Source organism: Sylvia atricapilla, chromosome 2 (assembly GCF_009819655.1).
Source record: "Sylvia atricapilla isolate bSylAtr1 chromosome 2, bSylAtr1.pri, whole genome shotgun sequence".
NCBI lineage: Eukaryota > Metazoa > Chordata > Aves > Passeriformes > Sylviidae > Sylvia > Sylvia atricapilla.
In genome coordinates this window covers 112095715-112110433 of record NC_089141.1, presented here as the reverse complement: position 1 = coordinate 112110433, position 14719 = coordinate 112095715, and the positions used below count along the sequence as shown (strand labels likewise).

The following is a 14719-nucleotide window of genomic DNA, read 5'->3' as shown; positions in this document are numbered from 1 at the left end:
TTTTCTGTGTGTGTATTGTGGTAAACCAAAGGACTTCACAAAAGTCAGAGCAGACACAAATGAGGCTAAAACAAAATGAGATATGTGTGAAAAGGACACCAAAAACCAAGGTGGGATATTCTTATGATTTGTTCCATGAATGAGGAAGGTAAAGACAAATAAAGTTTCCAAGGATTTGCTCATAGAGTTTCTGTAGTCTGATTAATCCTCCCTAATTTTAGGCCCAGAACAAAGATACCAAAGGTAAAATCCACTGGTTTAGAGCTCATTCTGAGTGTTGCTAGAGAGAAGCTATGGACGGAGCAGCTCTCATGGAAGGACCAGATGGCAAAGAGGCTCTGAATTTCATCACTGGAGTGAGTCTGGACTCATCTCCACTCCTCCAAGGAGTGACTCATGGGGCTTTTTCAGACCTTAACCAAGGGGCTGGCAGAGGCCAATTTCAGCTCTTTAAGTGGCACAAACAATTCTAATTAAAAAATGTTGATTTTTTTTTCCCCCCCAGAAGAATGCAAAACTGAATTTTCAGGAAAACAATAATTGTTTGGGGGTTTATCAGCTGAAATCTCGTTTTATTTCTTTGAGGAGCTGAAATGCTTTTACACACGAGTGGTAATTGATTAAAAGCCGGTTACCATTAGAAGCATTTTTCAAAGGAAAAGAAAAAAAAAGGATTTTTTTTAAAAATACCCAGCTGAAAAAGAAGCAGCATCAGAAAGAGGACTGAACTATAAAATGTGCTCTCTGCTTCTGTTTGCTCATCCAGTTCTAATTAAAAGAATGTGTTCTGTGTCCATCCCATCCCCTGAAAAGCAGGAAAGATCTGAACGATCCCTTCTCTGAAAATCCAAGGCTTTTCCAATGGGTCATTTGAGCAGTTATTTTGGATATGTCTTTTGGCCTTTTAAGTGTTGGTCAGAGTGGAATTTTTGGGCCCTTCGAGGCAACACATCCTAAAGCATTAAGAGCCTTCTTTATGGATAGTTTTCCAATTACAGGGAGGTGACTTTCCCGTAAGGGCTGTTTGTATAATGTTTCAGTAAATGAAATCCGTAGATGATGCTCCCACTATGATAAAACACAAATTGGAGTGGAAAAAATAAACCCAAATAAATATTTTGGCTTGTTATAGTGTCTTGAATTAGTGGGAACAAATGTACCCTGACAGCAAAGCAATTTGCATTTTCAAGTTAACAGGGAAGGAAAGCAAGCAAAATTATGTCAGCCATTCGGGCAGCATGGGGAGCATGTTTTTCTCTTTTCTATTTGAGCACATTCTGAACTCAGCTCATTTGCCTTGAATTTCTTTCCCAAATAAAAATTTCTTCCCAAATAAAATCATCCTGTTGTCAAGTTTAGCTTAGATTTACTGATCCTGCAGCATTTTTTAAAGCAATTTTTTTTTCTTGGTGGGGATTTTGAGTGAGCAAGGGCTGCGTCGTTAATTCAAAAATATATATGGTTCTAGTTGTAGCATAATTTTGTGTATAACATAGACAGATGCACAGTTAATCTTGGGCAAATAGATAGCAATTATTTTTTGTAATGAAATTATAGCAGAAAAACTGTCACCTACATAAAACACAGGAGCAGCAGGGGAGATGGAATAGAGTCCTCTGATCTCCCCAGCCCACATGCTTGCATAAAAATAAAGCAGAATCAGAACTTTGAACCCGAGATTGAATGCTAAATCAAAGAAGCAGAAATGTGTAACTCTTTGTCCTTATTAGCTCTGTGTGGTTAAAACTCAAGCAATGATTTATTGCTCTGAAAATTGGGGGGTGTTGTAAACCTACATACACAATATAAATTTTCTGTTCTGTGTTTTTCTGGCCAGAAGTCTGCAATATGTCCATGTCTTAAATGTTATTAGCCTCTTCTTCAAGTGTTTGTTTCCCTGTCAAAAGGAAACTTTCCCTCTTGTTTCGCTCTTGTTGAAAAGGAAGGAGGGTGGAGAAAGAAAAAACCCTTTCATCATTTAAAAAGAAAGAAAAAAAAAAAGAAAAGTCATGCTCTGACAATGTTTGCAAAGGCAAACTGGTCTGGTTGCTGTCTTTGCTCCTGTTTACAGATCAGGAAAAGCTGCTGAAAACTGGCTCAGACAACAAATAAAGATGCTTGGCTTTTCTCAGGGTTTGATTCACACAGTGACACTCTGTGGGGTTGAGCTTTGTTCGTGCATTGCAGTGGAAAATGAATTTTGGGCTGGCCTCTAGGTTAGGTTGAAACTGAAGAAAATAAAATAATGACCATGGCAATCAGCAGTGTCCCTCTTGGAGGACATGTATGGCCTTGTTGTCACCATGCAGCACTCAGGCAAATTCAGTTCTCTGAGGCTTCCTTTTATAGCAGGGATGGTTTGGGTAGACACAAATGCATGTTTGACCTTCCTTGGACAGGAACAGCCTATCCTTAACTCTGTTTAGTTCCTAGCAGCCGTGGCAGCTCTTAGCAAACCTCCCTTCAGCTGCAGGGACTGCTCTGCTGCGCACACAGGATGGGTGAGGATGGAAGGGACCACACAGGGACATCTGTGCCACCTCCCTGCTCCCAGAGCACAGGGCTGTGTCCAGGGGACTCTGGAATATCCCAGGGAGAGACTCCCCAGCCTCTCTGGGCTCTGCTCAGGGCTGGGCACTGCCCAGGGCACAAGTTGTGCTCCTGTGCAGGGGAATTGCTGGGCTCAGTCCCTGCCCGGGGCTCTGGGGCCATCGCTGGGCCTGGAGCAGAGCCTGGGGCTGCTCTGCCCTCCCTGCACACAGGGACAGCCATGGGGACACAGGGACAGCCATGGGGACACAGGGACAGACATGGGGACAGACATGGGGACAGACATGGGGACAGACATGGGGACACAGGGACAGACATGGGGACACACGGGGGCAGACGTGGGGACACACAGAGACAGACAGGGGCAGACATGGGGACACCCCCAAGGAGAGACATGGGGATAGACATGGGGACAGAGAGGGACAGACATGGGGACACACAGGGACAGACATGGGGACACACAGAGACAGACAGGGACAGACATGGGGACACACAGGGACAGACATGGGGACAGACATGGGGACACACAGGGACAGACATGGGGACACAGGGACAGACATGGGGACACAGGGACACACAGGGACAGACATAGGGACACCCAGGGACACCCAGGGACACCGAGGGCCCCTCTCCCTGGGGCTCCTCTCCAGGCTGAGCAGCCCCAGCTCCCTCAGCCTCTCCTGGGCACGGAGATGCTCCAGGCCCTTCCTCAGCTCCAGGAGCTCCTGTCCCTGCTGGGCTGAGGATCCAGGGCTGGGCACAGCACCCAGAGGTGCCCCCAGGGCTGGGCACAGGGGCAGGGTCAGCCCTGACCTGCTGGGAATGCCCATCCCCATGTCCCCCAGGATCATTCCTGCCCCCAGGACACTCTGCTGGCTCAGGGACAGCTCCGTGTCCCTCAGGACTCCCACATCCTTCTCCAGCAGGTCACCCCCAGACTGAGCTGGTGCCTGAAATTATTTTTTCCCTGGTGAAGGACCTGACTTTGCCCTGTTTGAATTTCAGACAGTTCTCTGCCCATCTCTCCAGCCTGTCAAGGTCCCTCTGAAGGGCTGCACAGTTCTCAGGGGGATCAGCTGCCCCTCCAGGCTCTGTGTCATCATCACACTTGCTGAGGAGGCTTCTGCCTCTTCATCCAAGTCATTGGCATACAAGTTAAACAATCTAGGCCCACTATTGAGCCCATAACCTAACTGGGACCTTGAAGGACCTCAATGTACCTGAAACCCAAGAGATGCTTATTTGTGAAACTGCAAATGAACTTTTAAACCTGTTACATAACGCTGTTCTCTGTGCTGGAAAATCCAAAGGGAAGACAGCACTACTATTCCCACACAGCTCAGTGTGGGATAAGAAGCTGTAATTTCCTTCATGCTCACCTGGTTTGATTAGTTGGGACAATCATATTTGCAGATGCAAATATGAAAACAGAATGTTCCCCCCTGATTATTCTTAGTGAATAAGTGATTCTTCTCTGTGACCTTGGCAATGTCACAAAGTTCCTTTGTAGGTTAACACTTGTCACTTCTTGTTCTGTTTTACATTGCTCTGTGGTTTTTTTTTTTTTTTCTTGTGGTTTAATTTGCAAGCTGCTCTCATGCAATCTACTCTTTAATAGCCCAGCACAACTGCCAGGGAAACAATTGCATCAGAACCAATTATTTCTGTCTTCAAATTTAGAATCGCTCTTTTTCCTATTAATAGATCTCTCCCTTTCTTCTCAAAGTACATAAAGCATGTGATTATTAATTGGTATTAATAATTTTTCTTGGAAGATGAGGTTTATCATTCAGTAACATGAATATTTATCATTACACAGTAAGTGTTTTCATGGGATGAATTCTATTTCTTCCTGGCTCTGAGTGAAATGAAAATGAGTAGGTTTTGCATGAACTGAGATGTCATGGTGGATTAATCCAATCACAGCAAGATGGTCAGTTGTATTTTCACTTTCTTCTCATCCCCAAACACTTGTCAGTGTATGAGTTCTGCTTTGGGGCATTCAGAAAATTATACATGAATAAATATTCTGTGTTTCATCCTGTCCATGAGATGCCTCTACGTAAAAGATGAAGCTGATGCACTAGAGTTGAAAAAGTAAATTCTTTTATTTTACATCTAAAATGGAGTCACTTCAGTCTGAATGCTTCTAGAAAACATTAAGGGTAAGGGTGACTAACTGCAAAGCAATTCTGTGTGGAAGAATAAAGATCTCTCTCTAGTAAGCTTTCCTGGTGTAGGGATAAGCATCTTGCAGTGTTATCAACAGTCCGTTCACCCACTCTCTCTATTCAAGAAATTTGGGAAATTCTGCTCATTGCACTCAGGAATAAAAAAAAATCTTGCCAGATCTGAGTGAATAATAATAGTCATAGTTATTTATGTAGAGTGCTTAGCTTAATAGAGCTTCAATTCCTGGCTAGAGGCCAGGATCATTATTGTAGTATGGCCTAATATAAATATCTCTTTAAGAACTCAAAATTAATTTTCCACTAATATTCTGCAATGACTACGTAAAAAATGGGCTGTTTTTGGGAACAGCCCTACAAATAAACTTAACTGGTGGAAAAAACGATTCTGAGGAGGGAGGGGAACACATGAGAGTCATTTGTATAAATATTCAAAGGACCTCATGGAACATGGTTTGCTGTATCTTCCCGGGCCTAGAGGTCACATTTTTTAGTCCAAGGAAAGGACAGAGCCTGAACTGCTGCATTGCAATGCTCGTGCATTTTCTTTCCCACAAAACATTTGCTTGTGTGGCAAGAGATGAATCTTGAATATTGCAAACAACTGCTGAATCAATGTAAAAAAAAACACCCAACCCTTTCAAACTGCTGCTCGCTGATATTTCACCCCTGCAGCACTAATCAGAAGTTAGAATGGAGAGTATTGGATGGAGGTAATTAATACTGAGTTTTCCTGGGTGATAGGTTGAGAGCTGGCAGGGAAATCAGCTTGCCTTGTTGTCTCTTTTCACTGTGGTGTTTTAAAATTCTCTTACCCCTTTTAAGTGGTGCTTCAAGGGATAAGATCTCCCAGTAATGCAGTCTCTCTTATTCTACTTTCAGCCTATATCCAAAGCCAAATTCTGCCCTGTTTCATCCAGTCTGGTACTAGTGGGGATTTGGGAAGTGAAATGAAAATGATTTGTTGTACCTCCATCCCACATCTCTTAAAATAAAAAGTCTGTGCCTCAGCAACATTCCCAGACGTGTCTGCAACCACCAAATACCATAACACCTTCACAGAGCCTAAATCCAAAAGTGTCTGAACCCTCAGCATGGTTACATAAGTTGTGTTCGGTCATGTACAGATCACTCAGGCTCAGGGAGAGGTGTGAGAACCCTGTGAGAACTCAACACTGTGATCTGTAACTGAGGGTGGATCAGATGAGAGGAGAAAAAGTCCCAAGTGAACAGTTCCAGATGAATCCCATCTCGAGGCATGGCAAAAACACTGCAGGAGACTGCTGATTGCAGTTTAGGCATTTGCCTGGGGACAGCTGCTCATAAAGTTTGCCCAGAACCAAACCCAAGATGTCTCAGGTCCTCTCCTGGTTCTCTCCCTTTGCCCATCCCGGTGTTTTTTATCAAGGAATGTGCCCAAGGAATGAGTCCATCCCTGCAGCAGCCAGCAGGGCTCTGTTAAAGGCAGACTGAGACTTTAATGACAAGGCTCTGGGATTGTTCACAGATCTTCCCTGGGGAGGATGCTGAGAGGAAGAGAAGGGAATTATACATGAACTTTATTTCCTCTGCTAGGTGAATTTCCATTTTTGGAGGCCAGGGATGAGCATATGTCCTCTCCAGAGGGATGGTGTGTGCTTATTTATTTGGGATGACGAAGGATTGTTCACTAAAATTCTCTGATCAACAATTTTTGGTGTTTTATCACAACAGAACTTCTAAAGTGATGATTTTTATGTGTTTGAGATAATGGTGGCACCTTCTGCACTGAAACTTCACCTACACCCACATGTGCCTGTCCATGTGCAGTGACCATCTGGTTTCATGGAGAGGAGCCTCTAGGGGAGTTTATTCAATGTATCTGATCTAAACTGAAGTAATACTTCTGAAAGACCAAATATTGTTCCTATTTTTCTGTTATTTGTCAAGTTGGCTTTGACACTGTGCATTACAGCTGCACCTCATCTGGTAATGAGGACTTTCATTTTTTATAAATTTAGGCAGAAGCATCTTTAACAAAAAGAAAAAAAAAGATTGTGTTAAAAGTTTCATCAATTAACAGCAGTGCTCTTGCAGTCTGGCTTGTGCCCTGGTTCTGGAATTCCCCACAAGTTTTCATTTTGTGTATGATTTATAACCACTCTCATGACTCCCAAATAAGCCCATCTTCCCACGCAAAGAACATAGCACTATCCACATGAAGGATGTCTGTCAGTATGTTACTGTATAATTTTAATTATTCAGCTTTTTCTTTAATGCTTTGGGTTTCTTTTCTTCTGGTTTTTTAATGCAGAAGTCCCACAAGGAAAAGAAAACATTGAGCAGAACAGCACAGAATAAACATTTCAGCTTTTTAAACCTGCTTTTTAAGGACTTAAAAAATCAGAAATTATTTCAAAATATAAAACTTCTATGAACTGATACCTTTGACATGGAGAACCTTCACACTTCATACTTGTGCTACCAATGAATCTGTCTAGGTACTTATATGGTCCTCACCACCATAGTAACTGAGAGTCTTCCAAGTATTTAAAAATAGAGATAACAATAACAATCCTTGCCCTGGTCCACCTCTTTCTTTCCAGCTTGCCAGGAGAACAACTTGATTAATTTATGGGATCTTTGTTTTGCACACAGTGCCTGCACACAGCTTAGGAACCTTGTGTGCCTGCGTGGATGCGCCGTTCCCACCCCGAGTACATCCAAAAATCCGGCTGCATTTCTAAAAATGTGAGAGATGAACACATGTATAGGAGTTATATATATTTCTATATGGCCCCTCACAGTCTGCTCCTTTGCAGGAGGTAGAAGTCAGTAGAACTGCAGCATTCCTGCAATACTGACATCAGGAGAAGCCCAAGGAAGTCATCATGAGGTGCCTCATTCAAGTGGGCATTTGAACACCTGGAAGGTGTAGGTGGGAGCCTGGCTCCTTTCTGAACTGTCTGGAAAATCATCCAAGGCCATTAGGGGGGAAAAAAAAACAGTCAGTGATTAGAAAAGAAGAAAAAATTAAAATAAACAAAAGAAATTAAAACTGTGGTGATGCTGGTGGGTTTTGCCTATTGGATGAGTCATAAATATTCTGGAGTTCCCATCAAGTGTTAACGAGGAAAGACAGAATTGAAATGATGCCTTTGACAAGTGCCATATTTCTTCTGGAAATCAGCCTGTAATTATCAGTGAGCTGCCTGACTGTGCACCAGGGAGAAGGAGCTTTCTTTCCGTGACTGGCACGTAACTGGCTGGCTTCCACAAATGTGCAGTGCCTGGAAAATGTGTTTTCTTGGGAGCAGGAGCCTTTAGTTGTGCTTTGGTGCTGGTGCTGACCCAAAGGGAGGACACAGCTCCAGCCAGCCCCTCAATAATCTTGGTAAAAGTTACCTCTGGAATGAATCTGCCCCTGCATCATCAAGGGTGGTTTGGGGTGTGTCAGGATTGGAGTCATCAATGGGATGTGGGAGCTGGAATATTCCCGTTGGAATCCGTGGAGCTGGGCTGACTGGCACAGCTTGGAGATTCATCTCTCCACATTCGTTCCCCGACACTAACAACAGATGATTAAAAGGCTACAAGAGGTGCATATAGCTGAGTGGCATGTTGAGGTTTTTTTTTTTTTTTTTTAATTTAGGGGAAGTGAAAAATGAAAGAGGAATGCAATCAATGCCCAACAGTGGTTACCAGGATTTACTGTTGTGGAAACATCACTTTTCTTTTTGACTGCGCACACATGACTGTACTCAGACCTGCTTTACTTCACACCACAGGCTTTTCTTTTCTTCTTTCTTCTTCTTCCTTCTTGGGTTTGTAAATGGAATGAAAATACTTTTCTACTTAAGAGCTCCTCCGTTAGCAATCGGTAAATGATTAATCATATTTTTTTTTTTCTGAAGGTTTTTAAGATTTTAATTTGTAGCACACAGCTGTCTTCAGGCACTTAGCTCGATGCTCCAAAATTAGCTTGTAATTTGGTGTTATCAGGCTCCCTTGTGTAAGCAGGCACCAGAATTTAGAACAGCAGGAGTGTTACAGACATGATGAAAATGTGGTCCTTTGCTGAACTGGTGGCCAGAACAACAAGCAGGAAGGAAGTAGATGCTGGAACAGGAACCAGCACAAGACTTTCACCTTCAGTCCCTGTGCTTAGAGTATTTCAGGACCTTATATAAAATGCTCAGGTTGCTGGTCCAAGGGAAGAGAGGGATGTCTCAAAGTCAGCCCCACACATGTCTTGGGTTCCTGTGCCTCTCTCTATAAGTGTGGGGTGAAATTCCTCATGTCTGTCTTTTTGGGTCCACATCTGTGTGAGAGACCTAAAGCTGAGTTTGTTCTCAACAGAGAAAAATGTCTTTTTTGGTGGCATTTTTTGTGGCTCAGAATGACCTCCTCTGCAGAGCCTGGTGTTCATAGATCTTAATTTGATTTAGGCTTCTAATTTGCTTAGCTCTCTCAAGGCTGAGGGATTTGTGGGTGATACTAAGACTGCAAAGTAATAAAAATACTATAATAAAATAAATCATAAATATTAGAGGTTTTTTTCTATCTCTGAAGTTAAGTTGGATGCTCAGCAGGGTATTTCAGAATGTCTGGTTTGTACCTGGACAATTAACTTAAACCTATCTTAAACCACTCCATCTTTATCCAGATTTGACCTATCCTGACCACCTTGTGCCAGCTCTCACAGCCATTTTCTCTGTGGAAATATGAATGTGAAAACAACAAAATATTTTCTGGCTTGAGGATTTTGTTAGCCAGGATACTGGATTTGATGGAAGCATTTGCTTTAGCCAAGCACTCTTGGTATTTGTTCATTTTCCCCCCAGCCCACAGTGAATAGGAAAGACTGAGAAAAATACATATTTTCCAAGGAGGAATTTCCAAGAACAGAAGAAAGTTGGGTAGCACCGGATATGGAAAAGACATTTCAAAAGTCACAGTGGAAAAAAAATAGGGCAGGGTGCTCTGGCAGCTCCTGGGAGATGGTGTGGATATGCCAGAGCTGGAAATCAGCTCTCAGCACTTCTCCAGGGTCTCACAGTGACATTATTTAATCACCGTTGATGAATGAGTTCTCTAACTGTATTTTGAGTATCTCATCTTTCATTCTAATTTATACCTAAAGCCTCCTGAGACTGCTGGTTGACTCTAGGTGGAGAAAGCATTAATTATTCCTTAGGTTTTAGTGAAACACTGGCACTCCACGGTGACCAATTTACTACTCCTTTAAAAGCTGCCAATAAAAGATGGACATGTACAAATATATTCATTAGCAGAAACTAATTAAAACCCAGGCTAATAGCCAGGAGCACAACACATTACTGCAGGATTTTGGAATTCATTATGTGCCTGTGCTAACCCAACAGTAACTATCACTGCAGCTCCTAATCTAAGTTAAAGATCTCATACCGATAGACACCTGAAATTTACAGTTCTTGTTGCACTAAAATCCACAAAATTGTCTTTACTGCTTAACTTTTAGAACTGAATGTATACAGAACAATTAAAACAATTTTTTTTCTTTTTTTGCTCAAGAAACCAAATTCTTCTCTTCTCTTCTCTTCTCTTCTCTTCTCTTCTCTTCTCTTCTCTTCTCTTCTCTTCTCTTCTCTTCTCTTCTCTTCTCTTCTCTTCTCTTCTCTTCTCTTCTCTTCTCTTCTCTTCTCTTCTCTTCTCTTCTCTTCTCTTCTCTTCTCTTCTCTTCTCTTCTCTCTCTTTCTGATTCTGCTACATTAAAAACTACTTTGTCTCTTACTGAGGTTTCTCTCCTTCCAGGTGACTCCTCACCTGGCCCTTGCTTAAACCTAGTCTGGGAAATTTTTTGCAAGAACGGAGAGGAATGAGAAGGTTCAGGTGAGGGTCACTATGACCCCAAATTAGAGTATTAGTCAGGAATCTTCTTTTTGGCAAATGAATATTCTTTACTAATGACCCAGACTGCAAATTTGCCTGGGAAAATAGGAGGGAAAATGAGGCAGCTAGAAGGAGAAGCAGCCCTTGACCTGGCTGTGCTGAAGAGTCATGAAATTCTCTGGGGGAGGAGAAGTAATGAGAGGTGAGATAGAAGAAATCAGGGAGACAGGAAGAGAGGTAGACAGAGAAGACTCTACTTGTGGAAAGGATGAAAGGCAAACCTCAGGTTTTATGAAGAAGGTAAGGAATAACTGACTTGACCCATCACAGCAGCCTGGCCTGCCTGGCAGGAAAGACCAGGAGTTTGGAATCACCCCAGAGTACCACGGGCTTCATCCCACTCCCATGGGCACATTCACTTGTTGCCTGTAACAAAGGGTCTCAGTGGCAGGAAAATACATACTCACACAAACCAGTGATTGGTTAAAAGCTTCAGTATTGTGAGTGAATGTCTCTTGGGCCTTGCAAAAACCAGCAGGAACCACTGCCAGGAGAGCTCTGGCAATGTGCACCATGGCTCTGAGTGTTTTCTAGTGCTCACCTCAATCTGTGCTGTCTCTCCTGACTAGCAAAAAGCAAAACTTTTTTTCTTTTTTTCTTAACCAAATCGATCAGATTTTCTCCTGAAACAATTCGCTGGTGGGGGCAGAACACCCTGGGGTTTTTTGAACTGCCTGGACTGAAAATCCACTTTGCTTTTTGTTTTGTTTTGTTTTCTGGCACGCTTGGCCAAGCTTATCAAGTGTTTTGTCACATTCAGACAGCATCACTTAAAACAACAAAAGGTATCCCTGACACCAGCAAAGGAGGCTGGCAGCTCTGGGCTGCATCACTCCCTATCTCAGCAATTACATTGAAATAAATAAAAATAAACTAAGCCTTTTGCTGCCATGCCAGAACCCCCACAAATACACAGCAGAATAGAAGCAGTTGCTCTCTAACTCAGCTCAGGTTAATTGTTGGTTTCTACTCTGCAAGTTCAAGAAATTCAGCCCCAAATATGCTCCATACTACTACAGAATCCTGCAGGAAACTACTTAGAGCCCCAGAAAATTACTGTGATGTCCAAAGGGTTGCAAGAGGCTCAAAACAAGGGTCAAATTTATGGTAGTTATAAAAGCTTTTCATGCCAAGTTTCAAGTAAATTTGGATATATTTATAGTTTGGAGAGGAAAACAGTAACTTCTTAGAGGTCTCACATAGTACCCACTCAAAAATAATGGCAGTAGTAGATGTGCTTATATTTAATTTCGTTTAAACTTGAAACTTAAAACCAAACTGAGTTGGAATTAAGAGCTCACAGAAACAGTTACAGAGGGGGAAACTACAAAGCACTGGTATCACTTGATGCAGCCTTCTTCACTGGCTTCTTTTGTGTCCATCATCTTCTACTGCAAGAAGAAAAAGAAGTAATAAAAGGAAAGAAATAAGTATTCTAATTCCAACTCAGTCTGGACTTCAGCCAGTCCACCATGTAATAGCAAAAATGCTAATGTTAGCTGCAGTAATCTTATTAAGATGATGAATAGGGACTAAAATTCTACTCTAACTCTGCTGCATCCGAGAACAGCTTCTAGACTGTGTTGTTCCCAAGGTTTGCCCGAGGAATGGGGGGAAGTGCCAAAAATTACATTTCCTTTTTGATGTTCTTCCACAATGGAATGGTTCTGAGCTGAGGAACCTCCGGAGGATTCCATCTCATGACTTAAGTATTTTGCTTTTTATTTCTGTGGTCCCTCCTGTGAAGGCCTTAAATACTTAAACATGAATTGTGACACTTTTCTCTGGCACAGCTCTGGAAAAGCTTCAAAGAGGTCCAGCAAGTGAGAGCAGACAATGTCCACCAACCCTCCCACACCTGGTCCTGCTGGGCAAATGGCACAGGAATACAGACTATTGTTTGTGGGTCATTAATCTCCAAACTTCTTCCCACCGGGGTCTGGAAAAGCAATTTCTTTCTCTTGAATTTGACAGAGGAAGGAATTTAAGGCAAAGAAGTTTATCTGAGATGAGACCAAGTGGTGCTGATGGAGAGAATGATTGATTGACAAAGCCAATGTGTTGCCCTCTGCTGACAGCATCCATCACCCTTTGACAGAAAAGGTCCAAACCTGCACATCTTCCATTTGTCTTCTTACCTTCTGGGCTAAAATGAGCCAGGAATGCTTTTTCTCCCCCAGTTTCTCCACATTTTTGCCTGCCAGAGGCAGAGCTCACACGAGAGACACAGAGCTCTCACCAGAGACACGGAGTTTTGTTGTGAACACATTCATTAGAAAGGTCACCAAGAAATTTCTGCCAGTGACAAATACAGCCGTCTGCTTGATGAATACAATCATTAGGTGAGATTAAAATACACATTTTCTGCTAGCAATTATTCTGCTGGCTGCCAGACCCAGAGGTGGCTGCTTCAGGATACCAGTCTTGGATCCAACTCAGTTCTGTCTCAATGCCCTTCCCTTGATGGGTTCTGTCCCCTGAGAGGTGAAAAGGAGGTCGTCTGATCCTCACCTGTGCTGTATGAACCTGGGTAAGCCAGGATGGGGGTTTATGTGCTCCCATCATTCCTCAGGATGGGACCCAAATGCAGCTGGAGGTCTGGAATACACAGAGGTGTATCCACATCTTCCCTCATAGGTACCACACCTGATAACCTACACACAGCTCTGAAATCAAAGGCCAGAAGAGTAAACAATTCTTCAGGCTTAATTAATCTTACTTCTGCAACCCTTCTGCTTGGTTCTACCACACAGCAAATAATTTTCTCCACAGCTAATTCCCATTGCCCAGAATCTTCTCCCTCCAAGGCCGTGTAGCCCAGAAGTTTTCTCCATGGCCAATCCCTGTTTCCTGTCAGACACCTGGGTCAGAAATTCTCTGTAGTGAGGAAGGAAGGAAGGAAGGAAGGAAGGAAAGAAGGAAGGAAGGAAGGAAGGAAGGAAGGAAGGAAGGAAGGAAGGAAGGAAGGAAGGAAGGAAGGAAGGAGGGAAGGAAGGAAGGAAGGAAGGAAGGAAGGAAGGAAGGAAGGAAGGAGGGAGGGAAGGAAGGAAGGAAGGAAGGAAGGAAGGAGGGAAGGAAGGAAGGAGGGAAGGAAGGAGGGAAGGAAGGAAGGAAGGAAGGAAGGAGGGAAGGAAGGAAGGAGGGAAGGAAGGAAGGAAGGAAGGAAGGAAGGAAAGGAAGGAAGGAAGGAAGGAAGGAAGGAAGGAAGGAAGGAAGGAAGGAAGGAAGGAAGGAAGGAAGGAAGGAAGGAAGGAAGGAAGGAAGGAAGGAAGGAAGGAAGGAAGGAAGGAAGGAAATAATTTGGTTTCCTGAACAAAAAAGGAAAAAAAAAACCATTGTTTTAATTGTTCTGTTTACATTCAGCTCTAAAATTCGAGCAGTAAAGACAATTAGGTTGGTTTTAGTGGGACAGGGACTGGGCTGTGCTGTTTCCTGTGCATTCTCCACATGGCAGCACTTTGGAGGCAGTGAAGGATGTGTCCCAGCATAAGTCCTTCCTTTCACCAAACCCAGCTTTTGTTTGCTGAAGCACAGCAGATGCATGAAAGCTTTAGTCCTTCTTCCAGATGTTTGTAAGCTCATGTCCTTGTAATCCTCAGAAACAGGGGGAGGAAGAATGATTCTTTCTCTAGATCAGAAAACACAGGCTGGAGAGATGATCTGAGGTTGGCCAGCCGTGTGTGTCAGCTCAGATGCTGCTTCTGATCGGCTTTATTGACAATCTGCATGTCTGTAAATCCAGACAGACCTTAAAAAATGCCCATCAGGGTTTAAATTCACACAAGGGAAAATGTTTTCTAGAGAATAAAACGAGTAGCAGAGATAAGTCGAGAGAAATCCTCAGCATAGAATGTGTAAAGCACTACTCAGATTAATTTTTGTCTTCCATGTAATCATTTTAAGTGACTCAACTGTTTTCAATTTTTTTTCCTGTGCTTAAATCTTAAAAAAATCATTGGCAATTCTCAAAACACCAGCAGAGTAACATTCACCCTCTGCTTTTGATGCCTTTTAAAGATTTTCCAGCTATCCATAACTTTTATTTCATTTAGTTTACATTCCTTCATTGG

The 14719-nt window shown here is 42.8% G+C and overlaps 1 protein-coding gene across 1 annotated transcript in view; it reads left to right on the top strand.

Moving 5' to 3' along the window:
* The window catches only part of PCP4 (Purkinje cell protein 4), a 49128-nt gene that overhangs the window by 18860 nt on the left and 15549 nt on the right, over nt 1-14719 (top strand). The gene's annotated exons all lie outside the window — the stretch shown is intronic.